Raw genomic sequence first — 15,731 nt, forward strand, 5'->3', positions numbered from 1 at the left:
AATATAACACAAGCTTTCATAAAGACCCTTAAATTACCTAACCTATCTGAGGATGACAAAGCTAATTTGCTAATCTCATTTATCCCCTCCGAGGTAGAAAAAATTCTTAAATCCACTCCCAATGGAAAGAGCCGAGGACCAGATGGTCTACCAATTCTATACTACAAAACTTTCTCTAGAGTACTTCTCCCAGTTTTCACAAATCTATGTAAGTCAGTCCTGTCAGGGGGGAACCTCCCCAACCAATCTCTGGAGGCATTCATCACTCTGGTTCCAAAAGAAGGGAAAGACCCAGAACAGTGTGGCAACTGCAGACCTATCACCTTGCTAAATGCAGGTCTTAAAATCTGGGCAAAACTTTTAGCTCAACGCATTTCACCTTTACTTCCTAAATTAATTCACCCATATCAGGTGGGATATGTAACGGGCAGAAAAAGGAAGCTCAATACATCCTGCATTATTAATGCCATCCATTATGCCAAATATAATAAAATACCACCGGTCCCATTGGGAACCGATGCTGAAAAGGCTTTCTACAGAGTGAGCTGGGATTTTATGAGAAATGTACTGCTAAAGTCTGGCTTCCCGAATAGAGATGAGCGAGCGTACTCGTCCGAGCTTGATGCTCGTTCGAGTATTAGCGTGTTCGAGATGCTCGTTACTCGAGACGAGTACCACGCGATGTTCTAGTTACTTTCACTTTCTTCTCTGAGACATTTGCGTGCTTTTCTGGCCAATAGAAAGACAGGGAAGGCATTACAACTTCCTCCTGTGACATTCCAGCCCTATACCACCCCCCTGCAGTGAGTGGCTGGGGAGATCAGGTGTCACCCGAGTATTTAAATCTGCCCCGCCCGCAGCTCGCCACAGATGCATGCTGACAGAGATCAGGGAAAGTGCTGCTGATGCTGCTGCTGCTATAGGGAGAGTGTTAGGTGTTATATTCGGCTTCAAGAACCCCAACGGTCCTTCTTAGGGCCACATCTGACCATGTGCAGTACTGTTGAGGCTGCTTTTAGCAGTGTTGCACAATATTTTTTTTTGTATATCGGGCGTGCAGACCATAGCGTCTTCAGATTGCAGTCATTTTACAGATTATAGGGGGCAGTACTGGTGAGGCAGGGACAGTGGGAAAGGTGAAAGAGATATACTGTCTATATAGGCAGTGGGCTTTTTCAAAAAAATTGGGGAAAAATACTATATTTGGGCTGCCTGTGACCGTCTTCAGTGTACTGTGTGTCTGCTGGGGGTAGTAGTCCTAATTAATACGCAGCTAAGCGTTACAGCAGGCTTGCGCATAATTGTTTCCTGGCTCTGCTGTGCCCGTTACATCACCGCCGTCATACCGACAGAGGGAAACAGTATACATAATATACGCTGCATACAGGGTCTGTCTGGTGTTTCAGCTCACCATTTAAAAAAATAGAAGCAAAATACTTAAGGCCTACCACTGGCCTTTGGCCACTTGACTGCTTCTGCGCTGTGAATTCCACTAGCTCAGTCATACGCACCTACGTCTCCCTACAGGCTTGCGCAAAATTGTTTCCTGGCTCTGCTGTGCAGTCCGTAAGCGAAGTCAGCCTCCAACCACAGGCCAATAAGCGGCACATTTAATTAAAGCGTTCTGTTTCTGCTCTACTCATAATACACCATGCGGAGTAGTAGGGGTAGGCCTAGAGGACGTGGACGCGGGCGAGGACGCGGAGGCCCAAGTCAGGGTGTGGGCACAGGCCGAGCTCCTGATCCAGGTGTATTGCAGCCGACTGCTGCGGGATTAGGAGAGAGGCAAGTTTCTGGTGTCCCCAGATTCATCTCACAATTAATTAGTCCACGCGGCAGACCTTTATTAGAAACTGAGCAGTGTGAGCAGGTCCTGTCGTGGATGGCAGAAAGTGCATCCAGCAATCTATGGACCACCCAGACTTCTACGCCGTCCACTGCTGCAACTCTGAATCCTCTGACTGCTGCTCCTCCTTCCTCCCAGCCTCCTCACTCCATTAAAATGACACATTCTGAGGAGCAGGCAGACTCCCAGGAACTGTTCTCAGGCCCCTGCCCAGAATGGGCAGCAAGGGTTCCTCTCCCACCGGAGGAGTTTGTCGTGACCGATGCCCAACCTTTGGAAAGTTCCCGGGGTCCGGGGGATGAGGCTGGGGACTTCTGGCAACTGTCTCAAGAGCTTTCAGTGGGTGAGGAGGACGATGACGATGAGACACAGTTGTCTATCAGTCAGGTAGTAGTAATTTCAGTAAGTCCGAGGGAGTAGCGCACAGAGGATTCGGAGGAAGAGCAGCTGGACGATGAGGTGACTGACCCCACCTGGTTTGCTAAGCCTACTGAGGACAGGTCTTCAGAGGGGGAGGCAAGTGCAGCAGCAGGGCAGGTTGGAAGAGGCAGGGCCAGACCGAATAATCCACTAACTGTTTCCCAAAGCGCCCCCTCGCGCCATGCCACCCTGCAGAGGCCGAGGTGCTCAAAGGTCTGGCAGTTTTTCACTGAGAGTGCAGACGACCGACGAACTGTGGTGTGCAAGGTTTGTCGCGCCAATATCAGCCGTGGAGCCAACACCACCAGCCTCACCACCACCAGCATGCGCAGACATATGATGGCCAAGCACCCCACAAGGTGGGACGAAGGCCGTTCACCGTCTCGGGTTTGCACCACTGCCTCTCCCCCTGTGCCCCAACCTGCCACTGAGATCCAACCCCCCGTCTCAGGACACAGGCACTACCGTCTCCTGGCCTGCACCCACACCCTCACCTCCGCTGTCCTTGGCCCCATCCAGCAATGTCTCTCAGTGCAGCGTCCAGCCGTCGCTAGCACAACTGTTTGAGCGCAAGCGCAAGTATGCCACCACGCACCCGCACGCTCAAACGTGCACATAGCCAAATTGATCAGCCGGAGATGCAGCCGTATAGGCTTGTGGAAACAGAGGCTTTCAAAAACATGATGGCGGCGGCGGCCCCGCGCTACTCGGTTCCCAGTCGCCACTACTTTTCCTGATGTGCCGTCCCAGCCCTGCACGTCTCCCGCAACATTGTACGCACCCTCACCAACGCGGTTACTGCGAAGGTCCACTTAACAACGGACACGTGGACAAGCGCAGGCGGGCAGGGGCCACTATATCTCCCTGATGGCACATTGGGTGAATTTAGTAGAGACTGGGACCGAGTCAGAGCCTGGGACCGCTCACGTCCTACCCACCCCCAGAATTGCGGGCCCCAACTCGGTGCTGGTATCTGCGGCGGTGTATGCTTCCTCCACTAAACCACCATCCTCCTCCTCCTCCTCCTACGCAATCTCTGTCTCGCAATCAAGATGCGTCAGCAGCAGCACGTCACCAGCAGTCGGTGTCGCGCGGCGTGGCAGCAAAGCGGTGGGCAAGCGTCAGCAGGCTGTGCTGAAACTACTCAGCTTATAAGAGAAGAGGCACACGGCCCACGAACTGCTGCAGGGTCTGACAGAGCAGACCGACTGCTGGCTTTCGCCGCTGAGCCTCCAACCGGGCATGGTCGTGTGTGACAACAGCCGTAACTTGGTGGCGGCTCTGCAGCTCGGCAGCCTCACGCACGTGCCATGCCCGGCCCACGTCTTTAATTTGGTGGTTCAGCGCTTTCTGAAAAGCTACCCATGCTTGTCAGACCTGCTCGGAAAGGTGCGCCGGCTCAGCGCACATTTCCGCAAGTCCAAGACGGACGCTGCCACCCTGCGGACCCTGCAACATCGGTTTAATCTGCCAGTGCACTGACTGCTGTGCGACGTGCCCATACGGTGGAACTCTATGCTCCACATGTTGGCCAGGCTCTATGAGCAGCATAGAGCTTTAGTGGAATACCGACTCCAACATGGGCGCAGTGGGAGTCAGCCTCCTCAATTCTTTACAGAAGAGTGGACCTGGTTGGCAGACATCTGCCAGGTCCTTGGAAACTTTGAGGAGTCTACCCAGATGGTGAGCAGGGATGCTGCAATCATTAGCGTCACCATTCCTCTGCTATGCCTCTTGAGAAGTTCCCTGCAAAGCACAAAGGCAGACGCTTTGCGCTCGGAAACGGAGGCGGGGGAAGACAGTATGTCGCTGGATAGTCAGAGCACCCTCATGTCTATATCTCAGCGCGTTGAGGAGGAGGAGGAGGAGGGGGAGGAGCATTAGGAGGAGGGGGAAGAGACAGCTTGGCCCACTGCTGAGGGTACCCATGCTGCTTGCCTGTCATCCTTTCAGCGTGTATGGCCTGAGGAGGAGGAGGATCCTGAAAGTGATCTTCCTAGTGAGGACAGCCATGTGTTGCGTACAGGTACCCTGGCACACATGGCTGACTTCATGTTAGGATGCCTTTCTCGTGACCCTCGCGTTACACGCATTCTGGCCACTACGGATTACTGGGTGTACACACTGCTCGACCCACGGTATACCCAAAGAGGAAAGGGGTTCGAGAGTGATGCTATACCACAGGACCCTGGCAGACAAACTGATGGTAAAATTTCCATCTGACAGCGCTAGTGGCAGAAGGCGCAGTTCTGAGGGCCAGGTAGCAGGGGAGGCGGGGAGATCAGGCAGCATGTACAGCACAGGCAGGGGAACACTCTCCAAGGCCTTTGCCAGCTTTATGGCTCCCCAGCAATACTGTGTCACCGTTCCCCAGTTAAGGCTGAGTCGGTGGGAGCACTGTAAAAGGATGGTGAGGGAGTACGTAGCCGATCGCACGACCGTCCTCCGTGACGCCTCTGCTCCCTACAACTACTGGGTGTCGAAGCTGGACTCGTGGCCTGAACTCGCACTCTATGCCCTGGAGGTGCTTGCTTGTCCTGCGGCTAGCGTCTTGTCAGAGAGGGTGTTTAGTGCGGCTGGGGGAATCATCACGGATAAGCGTACCCGCCTGTCAACTGACAGTGCCGACAGGCTTACACTCATAAAGATGAACAAAGCCTGGATTTCCCCAGACTTCTCTTCTCCACCAGCGGACAGCAGCGATACCTAAACAATATGTAGGCTGCACCCGCGGATGGAAGCATCGTTCTCTATCACCATAAAAAACGGGGACCTTTTAGCTTCATCAATCTGTGTATTATATTCATCCTCCTCCTCCTGCTCCTCCTCCTGAAACCTCACATAATCACGCCGAACGGGCAATTTTTCTTAGGCCCACAAGGCTCAGTCATATTACTTTTGTAAACAATGTTTATACGTTTCAATTCTCATTAAAGCGTTGAAACTTGCACCTGAACCAATTTTTATTTTAACTGGGCTGCCTACAGGCCTAGTTACAAATTAAGCCACATTAACCAAAGCGATTAATGGGTTTCACCTGCCCTCTTGGTTGGGCATGGGCAATTTTTCTGAGGTACATTAGTACTGTTGGTACACCAACCAAGCCCACCTGCATTAAACCTGACGTTACCTCAGCTGTGCTGGGCACTGCAATGGGATTTATTTATGTACCGCCGGTGGGTTCCAGGGAGCCACCCATGCTGTGGGTCCACAGGGACTTCACATTGGGGATTTGTACCTGCCTGTGTCTATGAATTAAAAACCCCGGTCAGGTTGGGGCATGCAGTGTGGGCCGAAGCCCACCTGCATGTAATCTGACTTTAGCTTTGCTGTCCAGGGCACTGCAATGGGATATATTTATGTACCGCCGGTGGCTTCCTGGGACCCACCCATGCTGTCGGTCCACACGGAGTTGTAACTGCATGTGTCCACTTATAAAAAAACCCAGTCTGACTGGGGCATGCAGTGTGGGCCGAAGCCCACTGCATTTAATCTGACGTTAGCTCTGCTGTCCAGGGCACTGCAATGGGATACATTTATGTGCAGCCGGTGGGTTCCAGGGAGCGCACCCATGCTGTGGGTGCACACGGAATTCCCATTGCGGAGTTGTACCTGCCTGTGACTATTTATAAAAAACCCCGGTCTTACTGGGGCATGCAGACACCTTGACAGAATGAATAGTGTGTGGCACATGGGTTCCCCATTGCTATGCCCACGTGTGCAGCTCCTGATGGCGGTGGCACAGGATTGGATTTCTCATTGCTTCTGTACAGCATTGTGGGCTATCACCCCGCCCCTTTTAAAGAGGGTCGCTGCCTGGCCGTGCCACCCCTCTGCAGTGCGTGCCTCCGGTTCCTCCTCATGGCAGACGCACTTATAAATAGACATGAGGGTGGTGTGGCATGAGGGCAGCTGAAGGCTGCGCAGGGACACTTTGGTGTGCGCTGTGGACACTGGGTCGTGCGGGGGAAGATAGGGGGGGGGGGCAGCATGTAACCCAGGAGAAGTGGCAGCGGAGTGTCATGCAGGCAGTGATTGTGCTTTGTTGGAGGTAGTGTGGTGCTTAGCAAAGGTGTGCCATGCTAATGAGGGCTTTTCAGAAGTAAAAGTTTTTGGGAGGGGGGGGGGGGCCCACTCTTGCCGCTATTGTGGCTTAATAGTGGGACCTGTGAACTTGAGATGCAGCCCAACATGTTGTCCCTCGCCTGCCCTATCCGTTTCTGTGTCGTTCCCATCACTTTCTTGAATTTCCCAGATTTTCACAAATGAAAACCTTAGCGAGCATCGGCGATATACAGAAATGCTCGGGTCGCCCATTGACTTCAATGGGGTTCGTTACTCGAAATGAACCCTCGAGCATCGTGAAAAGTTCGGCTCGAGTAACGAGCACCCGTGCATTTTGGTGCTCGCTCATCTCTATTCCCGAACCAATTCATAGTGGCCATATTTACTATGTACTCAACCCCATGGCCAGAATTCATATAGGTAGAACTATCTCAGAGCACTTCTTTATCACTAGGGATGAGCGAGCACACTCTTTCCAAGCTTGATGCTCGTTCGAGCTTTAGGGTTTTCGAGATGCTCGTTACTCGAGACGAACACCATGTGGTACTTGAGTCAATTCCATTTCCTTCCCCGCATGTTTAGCGCCATTTTCTAGCCAAAAGACATGCAGGGAAGGCATTACCACTTCCTCCTGTGACATGCCAGCCCTATCTCACCCCCCAGCAGTGAGTGGCTGGCGAGATCAAGTGACCGCGGAGTACTTAAAGCAGTCCCGCCCGCAGCCCGCCTCAGACACACACTGGGCGAGATTAGGGAAAGTGCTGCTGCTGCTATAGGGAAAGTGTTAGTGTAGGATCCTGTCCTCAAGAACCCCAACGGTCCTTCTTAGGGCCGCATCTGACCGTGTGCATTACGGTTGTGGCTGCTGGGAGCAGTTTTGCACATTTTTTTTTTCATCTCGGGCTGTGCAGGCCATTACAGCTATAGAACCCCAATGGTCCTTCCTAGGGCAACATCTCACTGTGTGCATTTTACAGGGTGACTGCTGGGAGTTGTAGTGCTTCCATTTTAGTTGTACGCAGCTAGATCTGTTTGCAGCCGTCCGTAATTATTTTTTTCTGGCTGGAGTGCGCGTTAAAATACCGCTCTCAGCGTGAAAGTGTACGCAAATAATTTCATACTTATTTATATCGCTCTGTGTCTGCAGTCAATTAGATGCACAGCGTACTGCCGCAGCCACCTCTAGAGGGAAAGTGATATACCCTATACAGCCTGTATCCTCTGTCCAAAAACAACAAAAGCTCCTTTGTTGGACTACATCTGACCGTGTGCATTTTACTGGATGGTTGCTGGGATTTGTAGTGCTTGCATTTTAGTTGTACGCAGCTAGGCCTGTTTGCAGCCTTCCGTAATAATTTTTTCTGCCTGGAGTGTGCGTTACAATACCGCTCTCAGCGTGAAAGTGTACGCAAATAGTTCCATACTTATTTATACCGTTCTCAGTCTGCAGTGAATTAGACCAACAGCGTACTGCCGCAGCCAAATCCACAAATAAAGTGATATACACTATACAGCCTCTATCCTCTGTCCAAAAAAAAACCAAACTCCTTTGTTGGGCTACATCTGACCGTGTGCATTTTACTGGGTGGCTGATGGGAGTTGTAGTGCTTCCATTATAGTACTGCGCAGCTAGGCCTGTTTGCAGCCTTCCGTTATTTTTTTTTTCTGGCTGGAGTTTGCGTTAAAAAATACCGCTCTCAGCGTGAAAGTGGACACAAATAATTCCATACTTATTTATACCGTTGTCTGTCTGCAGTGAATTAGACAGCGGTTTCACAGCTAAACAGTACTGTAATATTACCGGGGCCACTGCAAAGTATTTCAGCTCAGCCGCTGTGCAGATCGTCTCACAATACCATTTCCGTTGGTGGGGTTGAGATAGCCGCAGTTACCAGCACTATCCACTGGCTTTAGAGTCTTCTCCCACTCCACACAGCCTCTATAATCTACAAGTCTCTGCGAACAGTAAATTACCCCTAGGTATCAGCACAAGACAGCTGGTTCCTTTTTTCCTAGTCACAGCATAGAGCCTCCGCTACCTACAAGTCTCTATGTGTGGTGAATTCAGGCCCAGTTGTCAGCGCTGTACAGTGGGGTAATTTATTTGGCCCCTGCTCTATTTGTAATACGCCATAATAAGGAGTAGGGGTAAGGGTCTAGGACGTGGATGTGGACGTCCAAGTGAGGGTGTGGGCACAGGCCAAGCTCCTGGTCCAGGTGAATCACAGCCGGCTGCTGTGGGATTTGGAGAGAGGCAAGTTTCTGGGGTCCCCAGCTTAATATCACAATTTATGGGTCCACATGGTAGACCTTTATAACAAACAGAGCAGTGTGAGCAGGTCCTGTCGTGGATGGCAGAAAATGCATCCAGCAATTTATCGGCCACCCAGTCTTCTACGCCGTCCACTACTCCCGGCCTAGGGACTGCAACTCTGAATCCTTTGGCTGCTGCTCCTCCTTCCTTCCAGCCTCCTCAGTCCATGAAAATGACATATTCTGATGAGTAGGCAGACTCCCAGGAACTGTTCTCGGGTCCCTGCCTTGAGTGGGAAAAAATGGTTCCTCTCTCACCTGAGGAGTTTGTCGTGACCGATGCCCAACCTTTGGAAAGTTCCTGGGGTCCGGGTGATGAGGCTGGGGACATCCGGCAACTGTCTCAAGAGCTTTCAGTGGGTGAGGAGGATGATGATGATAAGACATAGTTGTCTATCAGTGAGGTAGTAGTAAGGGCACAGAGGATTCGGAGGAAGAGCAGCTGTACGATGAGGTGACTGACCCCACCTGGTTTGCTAAGCCTACTGAGGACAGGTCTTCAGAGGGGGAGGCAAGTGCAACAGCAGGACAGGTTGGAAGAGGCAGTGGGGTGGCCAGGGGGAGAGGCAGGACCAGAGCGAAGAAACCCTCAACTGTTTCCCAAAGCACCCCCTCGCGCCAAGCCTCCGTGCAGAGGGCTAGGTCTTCAAAGGTGTGGAAATTTTTCAGTGAGAGCGCGGACGACTGACGAACAGTGGTGTGCAACCTGTGTCGCACCAAGATCAGCCGGGGAGCCACCACTACCAGCCTCACCACCACCAGCATGCGCAGGCATATGATGGCCAAGCACCCCACAAGGTGGGGGTCACACCACTGCCTCCACCCGTGCCCCAACCTGCCACTGAGATCCAACCCCCCTCTCAGGACACAGGAACGAGCGCCTCCCGGCCAGCACCCACACCCTCACCTCTGCTGTCCTCGACCCCATCCAGCAATGTCTCTCAGCGCAGCGTTCAGCTGTCGCTAGCACAAGCGTTAGAGCGCAAGCGCAAATATGCCACCACGCATCCCCACGCTCAAGCTTTAAACGTGCATATTGCCAAATTGATCAGCCTGGAGATGCTGCGGTACAGGCTTGTGGAAATGGAGGCTTTCAAAAACATGATGGCGGCGGCGGCGGTCCCACGTTACGCGGTCCCCAGTCGCCACTATTTTTCTCAGTGTGCCATCCCAGCCCTACACCAGCACGTCTCCCACAACATAAATCGTGCCCTCACCAACGCCCTTAGCCACGGATACGTGGATAAGTACTGGAGGGCAAGGCCATTTTATCTCCCTGATGGCACATTGGGTGAATTTGGTGGAAGCTGGGACCGAGTCAGAGCCTGGGACCGCTCACATCCTACCCACACCCAGAATTGCGGGTCCTACCTCGGTGCTGGTATCTGCGGCGGTCTATGCCACCACCTCTAAACCCTCCCCCCCTCCTCCTCCTCCTACGCAACCTCTACCTCTCAATTAAGAAGTCTGAGCAGCATGTCGCCAGCAGACGGTGTTGCGCGGCAGCACAGCGGTGGGCAAGCGTCAGCATGTCGTGCTGTAACTACTCAGCCTAGGTGACAAGAGGCACACAGCCCCCGAGCTGTTGCAGGGTCTGACTGAGCAGACCGACCTCTGTCTTTCGCCACTGAGCCTGCAACCGGGCATGGTCATGTGTGACAACGGCCATAACCTGGTGGCGGCTCTGCAGCTCGGCAGCCTCACACACGTGCCATGCCTGGCCCACTTCTTCAGTCTGGTGGTTCAGCGGTTTCTGAAAAACGACCCGCACTTGTCAGACCTGCTCGGCAAGGGGCGCCGCGTCTGCGCACATTTCCGCAAGTCCACCACGGATGCTGCCACCCTGCGGAACCTGCAACATCGGTTTAATCTGCCAGAGCACCGTCTGCTGTGCGACGTGCCCACATGGTGGAATTCTATGCTCCACATGTTGGCCAGGCTCTATGAGCAGCAAAGAGCAATAGTGGAATACCAACTCCAACATGGGTGGCGCAGTGGAAGTCAGCCTCCCCAATTCTTTACCGAGGAGTGGGCCTGGATGGCAGACATCTGCCAGGTCCTCCGAAACTTTGAGGAGTCTACCCAGATGGTGAGCGGCGACGCTGCAATCATTAGCATTACCATCCCGCTGCTATGCCTGCTGATAAGTTCGCTACAAGGCATAAAAGCCGACGCTTTGCGGTTGGAACAGGAGACGGGCGAAGAGAGTATGTCGCTTGATAGTCAGAGCACCCTCATGTCTATATCTCAGCGCATTTTGGAGGAGGAGGGGGAGGAGCAGGGGGAGGAGGGGGAATAGACAGCTGGGTCCACTGCAGAGGGTACCCATGCTGCTTGCCTCCCATCTGTTCAGCGTGTATGGCCTGTGGACGAGGAGGAGGAGAAGGAGGAGGATCCGGAAAGTGATCTTGCTAGTGAGGACAGCGATGTGTTGCGTACTGGTACCCTGGCACACATGGCTGACTTCATGTTAGGCTGCCTTTCTCGTGACCCTCGTGTTAGGTGCATTCTGGCCTCTACGGATTACTGGGTGTACACCCTTCTCGACCCCTGGTATAAGGAGAACCTTTCCACTCTCATTCCTGAAGAGGAAAGGGGTTCAAGAGTGATGCAATACCACAGGGCCCTGGTGGACAAACTGATGGTAGACTTCCCATCTGACAGCGCTAGCGGCAGAAGGCGCAGTTCCGAGGGCCAAGTAGCAGGGGAGGCGCGGAGATCAGGCAGTATGTACAGCGTAGGCAGGGGAACACTCTCCAAGGCCTTTGCCAGCTTTATGGCTCCCCAGCAAGACTGTGTCACCACTCCCCAGTCAAGGCTGAGTCGGAGGGAGCACTGTAAAAAGATGGTGAGGGAGTACGAAGCCGATCGTACCACCTTCCTCCGTGATGCCTCTGCTCCATACAACTATTGGGTGTTAAAGCTGGACACGTGGCACGAACTCGCGCTGTGTGCCCTGGAGGTACTTGCTTGCCCTGCCGCTAGTGTCTTGTCAGAGAGGGTGTTTAGTGAAGCTGGGGGAATCATCACGGACAAGCGTACCTGCCTGTCAACTGCCAGTGCTGACATGCTTACACTTATAAAGATGAACAAAGCCTGGATTTCCCCAGTCTTCTCTTCTCCACCGGCGGACAGCAGCGATACCTAAGCAATACGTAGGCTGCACCCGCGGATGGAAGCACTCTTCTCTATCACCGGTAAAATGGGGCATTTAGCTTCATCAATCTGTCTCTGACATTCGTCCTCCTCCTGCTACTCCTCCTCCAGAAACAACATGTCATCGCGCTGAATGGCCAATTTTTATGCGGCCCAAAAGACTCATCTACATCTACCAATGTTCTTTACAATTTTTCTAAGTTTCAAAAGTATTGAGACTGTAACATGAAACAATTTTTTCAACAGGGCTGCCTCCAGGCTCTGTTACAAATTAAGCAACAGTGTGCTGTATCTTTAAAAAAATGTTTATGGGTTTCACCTGCCCTCTCGCTTGATACATTTTTCAGAGGTACACTTGTACTCTTGGTACACTAATGTTTGGGGCCCATGCCTACACTCTTATCCAACTAATTTTTCCGGCCTTCTCCTACGCTCATGTTATCCCAATGTTTCAGAGGTTGGCCTATACTATTACTACAGAAATTTTACTGGGGTCTGCCGATACTGCTGCTACATAACTGTTACTGGGGTCTGCCTATATTTCTGCCACATAAATGTTACAGGGGGTCTGCGTATACTTCTGCTACATAAATGTTACAGGGGCTCTGATTATACTGCTGCTACAGAAATGTTACTGGGGTCTGCCTATACTTCTACTACAGACATGTTACAGGGGTCTGCCTATGTTTCTGCAACAAAAATGTTACAGGGGTCTGCTTATACTGCTGCTACAGAAATGCTACAGGGGTCTGCCTATACTGCTGCTACATAAATGTTACTCGGCTCTGTCTATACTGTTACAACAGAAATGTTACTGGAGTCTGTCTATAGTGTTACTACTGAAATGTTAAAAATGCTGGGCTCTGCCTGTACCGCTGCTACTGAAATGTCACGGGGTCTGCATATACTGCTGCTACACAAATGTTACAGGGGTCTGCCAATACTGCTGCTACATAAATGTTACAGGGGTGTGCCTATACTTCTGCTAATGAACTGTTACTGGGGTCTGTCTATACTGTTACAGAAATGTTAATGCGGTCTCCCTAGACTTCTGCAACATAACTGTTTCCGGGGTCAGCTTATACCTTTGCTACATTAATATTACAGGGGTCTGTGTATACTATGGGTGCACTAAATCTTCCCATCGCGGTGTTCTACCTATCTGGCCCCAAAAAAAACACCCCGACTGACTAGTGCATGTAGTGTGGGCCGAGGCCAACATGTATTTCCTCTCACGTAACCTCAGCTATCCGGGGCACTGCAATAGGATTTCTTTATGTACCGTCTGTGGGTTCCTGCTAGCGACCCATGCTGTGGGTGCACACAGACTTGCCACAGCGGAGTTGTACCTGCCTAGCACTTTTAAAAAAAACACGAATGTCTAGGGAATGGAGTGTGGGCCGCAGCCAACATGTATTTCCTCTCACGTAACCTCAGCTATCCGGGGCACTGCAATGGGATTTCTTTCTGTACCGTCTGTGGGTTCCTGCTAGCCACCCATGCTGTGGGTGCACACAGACTTCCCATTGAGGTGTTTTACCTGCCTGTCCCCAAAACACTGACAGACTTAGGTAGGGTGCAGAGTGCAGATGGTTTACCCCTTGCGTTGTCGATGAGGTATCCGACACCCAAACAGAATGAGTAGTGTGTGGACACATGGAGTCCCCATTGCTATGTCACTCGCAGCACCTTGGGCCACACAAGGAGTTTGCTGGCACAGAGGCTGACCCAGGGCCCGCTCCCATACTTCCCACACCGAGTATTGCTGCATTGTGGAGATGTGTAGAAGTGCTGGGCTGGCAGCGGACTCCCCTTTATGCCCATGTTTTCAGCTCCTGACGGAGGTGGCACAGGATTGGAATGAAGATGGAATGTCAATCTATTATCAATTCTCAACAGCATTGTGGGCTATCGCCCACCCCTTTTGCAGAGGGTCGCTGCCTGGCCCTGCCAACTCTTTGCACTGTGTGCCTCCGGTTCCTCCTCATCGCAGACGCACGTGAAAATAGACATGAGGTGGGTGTAGCTATGAAGCGAGTGTGTGGCATGAGGGCAGCTGAAGGCTGCGCAGGGACACTTTGGTGTGCGCTGTGGACGCTGGGTCATGTGGGGGGGTTGGGCAGCATGTAACCCAAGAGAAGAGGCAGCGGTGTGTCCCGCAGGCAGTGCTTGTGCTTGGTTGGAGGTAGTGTGGTGCTTAGCTAAGGTTTGCCTTGCTGATGAGGGTTTGTCCGAAGTAAAAATTGTTGGGGGGGGGGGGGCACTCTTGCCGCTATTGTGGCTTAATAGTGAGACCTGGGAACCTGAGATGCAGCCCTGCATGTTGCCCCTCGCCTGCCCTATCCGTTTCTGTGTCGTTTCCATGACTTTTGCAGGTTTTGCAGATTTTCACAAATGAAACCCTTGGCGGAGCATGGGTCATATCCAAAAATGCTCGAGTCGCCCATTGACTTCAATGGGGTTTGTTACTCGGAACGAACTCTCGAGCATCGTGGAAAGCTCGACTTGAGCAACTAGCACCCGAGCATTTTGATGCTCGCTCATCTCTATTACAGTACTGTTTAGGAGTGAGACCTCTGTCTAATGCACTGCAGACACAGAACGGTATAACTGAAGTCGTTTGCAGTAGGCTAGGAAATGTTCGAGCAGTTTCACGGGGAGAGCTGGTTGTACGGCACTGCAGCTTGAGAACACTATTACTGAAAGGCTGGGAACAGGCCTAGATGCGTAATACTAAAATTGATGCACTACTACTCCCAGCCAGCCACAACTATAATGCACACGGTCAGATGTAGCCCTAAGAAGGAGCGTTGGGATTCTTGAAGACAGGATCCTACTCTAACACTTTCCCTATATAAGCAGCTCTTTCCCTTAACTCTGCCTACGGCACTGCAGACACAGATCAGTATAGCTGAAATGGCCTCCACAGCCCGAGATGCTTAAAAAAAAAATGGTGCACTACTGCTCCCAGCCAGCCACAACAGTAATGCACACTGTGAAGAGTAGCCCTAAGAAGGACCATTGGGGTTCTTGAAGACTGGATCCTACTCTAACACTGTCCCTATATCAGTAGTAGCACTTTCCCTAACCTCTGGCAGCATGCATCTGAGGCGAGCTACGGGCGGGACCAGTTTAAGTACCTTGCGGTCACCTAATCGGCCCAGCCACTCACTACGGTGGGGGGCGGGGGGAGAGAGGACTGGCACGTCACAGCAGGAAGTGGTAATGCCTTCCCCGCATGTCTATTGGCTAGAAAATGTCGCTAAATATGCAGGGAAGGAAATGCAATTGACTCGAGTACCGCGTGGTGTTTGTCTCGAGTAACGAGCATCTCGAGTACCCTAATGCTCAAACGAGCATCAAGTTCGGACGAGTGTGCTAGCTCATCTCTACTTATGACGCATCTTTACAGGCGCCTACTATTGGGTGCTTCTGCTGACAAACCGTGGTTCCTTATGTTGTGGAAAAGGAAATTGGGGGCTAGTTTTGATAAAGAAGATACTAGGAGAGTGTTAAATAACTCCCACATTTTCTCTAAATGTCTCCGCATCCAAGAAAATTCACTTAAATCACTCACCCGATGGTATAAAACCCTGGCCTCACTTTGTAAATGTAACATTTCAGAGCCAGACATATGCTGGAGATGTGATTCAGATAGGGGAATTTTGTTACACATACGGTGGCACTGCCCAAATATCAAACGATATTGGCAAACTATCACAGAACAAATAAATAAAATCTGTGGATCTTCTTTTTCATTTTCTCCCAAGAAAGTACTCTGGAAACCCTCAAAACAGTTTAAACCTTCAAAAAGATGCCTTCCTACCATCTTGTTCACAGCAGCAAAACTTCTTATCCCACCTCTTTGGAAGGGGAAACAGATACCTTCTGTGTCACACTGGAGTGATAAGGTATCACAAATATATAGATT

This window comes from Eleutherodactylus coqui, chromosome 8 (genome assembly GCF_035609145.1).
Source record: "Eleutherodactylus coqui strain aEleCoq1 chromosome 8, aEleCoq1.hap1, whole genome shotgun sequence".
Lineage (NCBI taxonomy): Eukaryota > Metazoa > Chordata > Amphibia > Anura > Eleutherodactylidae > Eleutherodactylus > Eleutherodactylus coqui.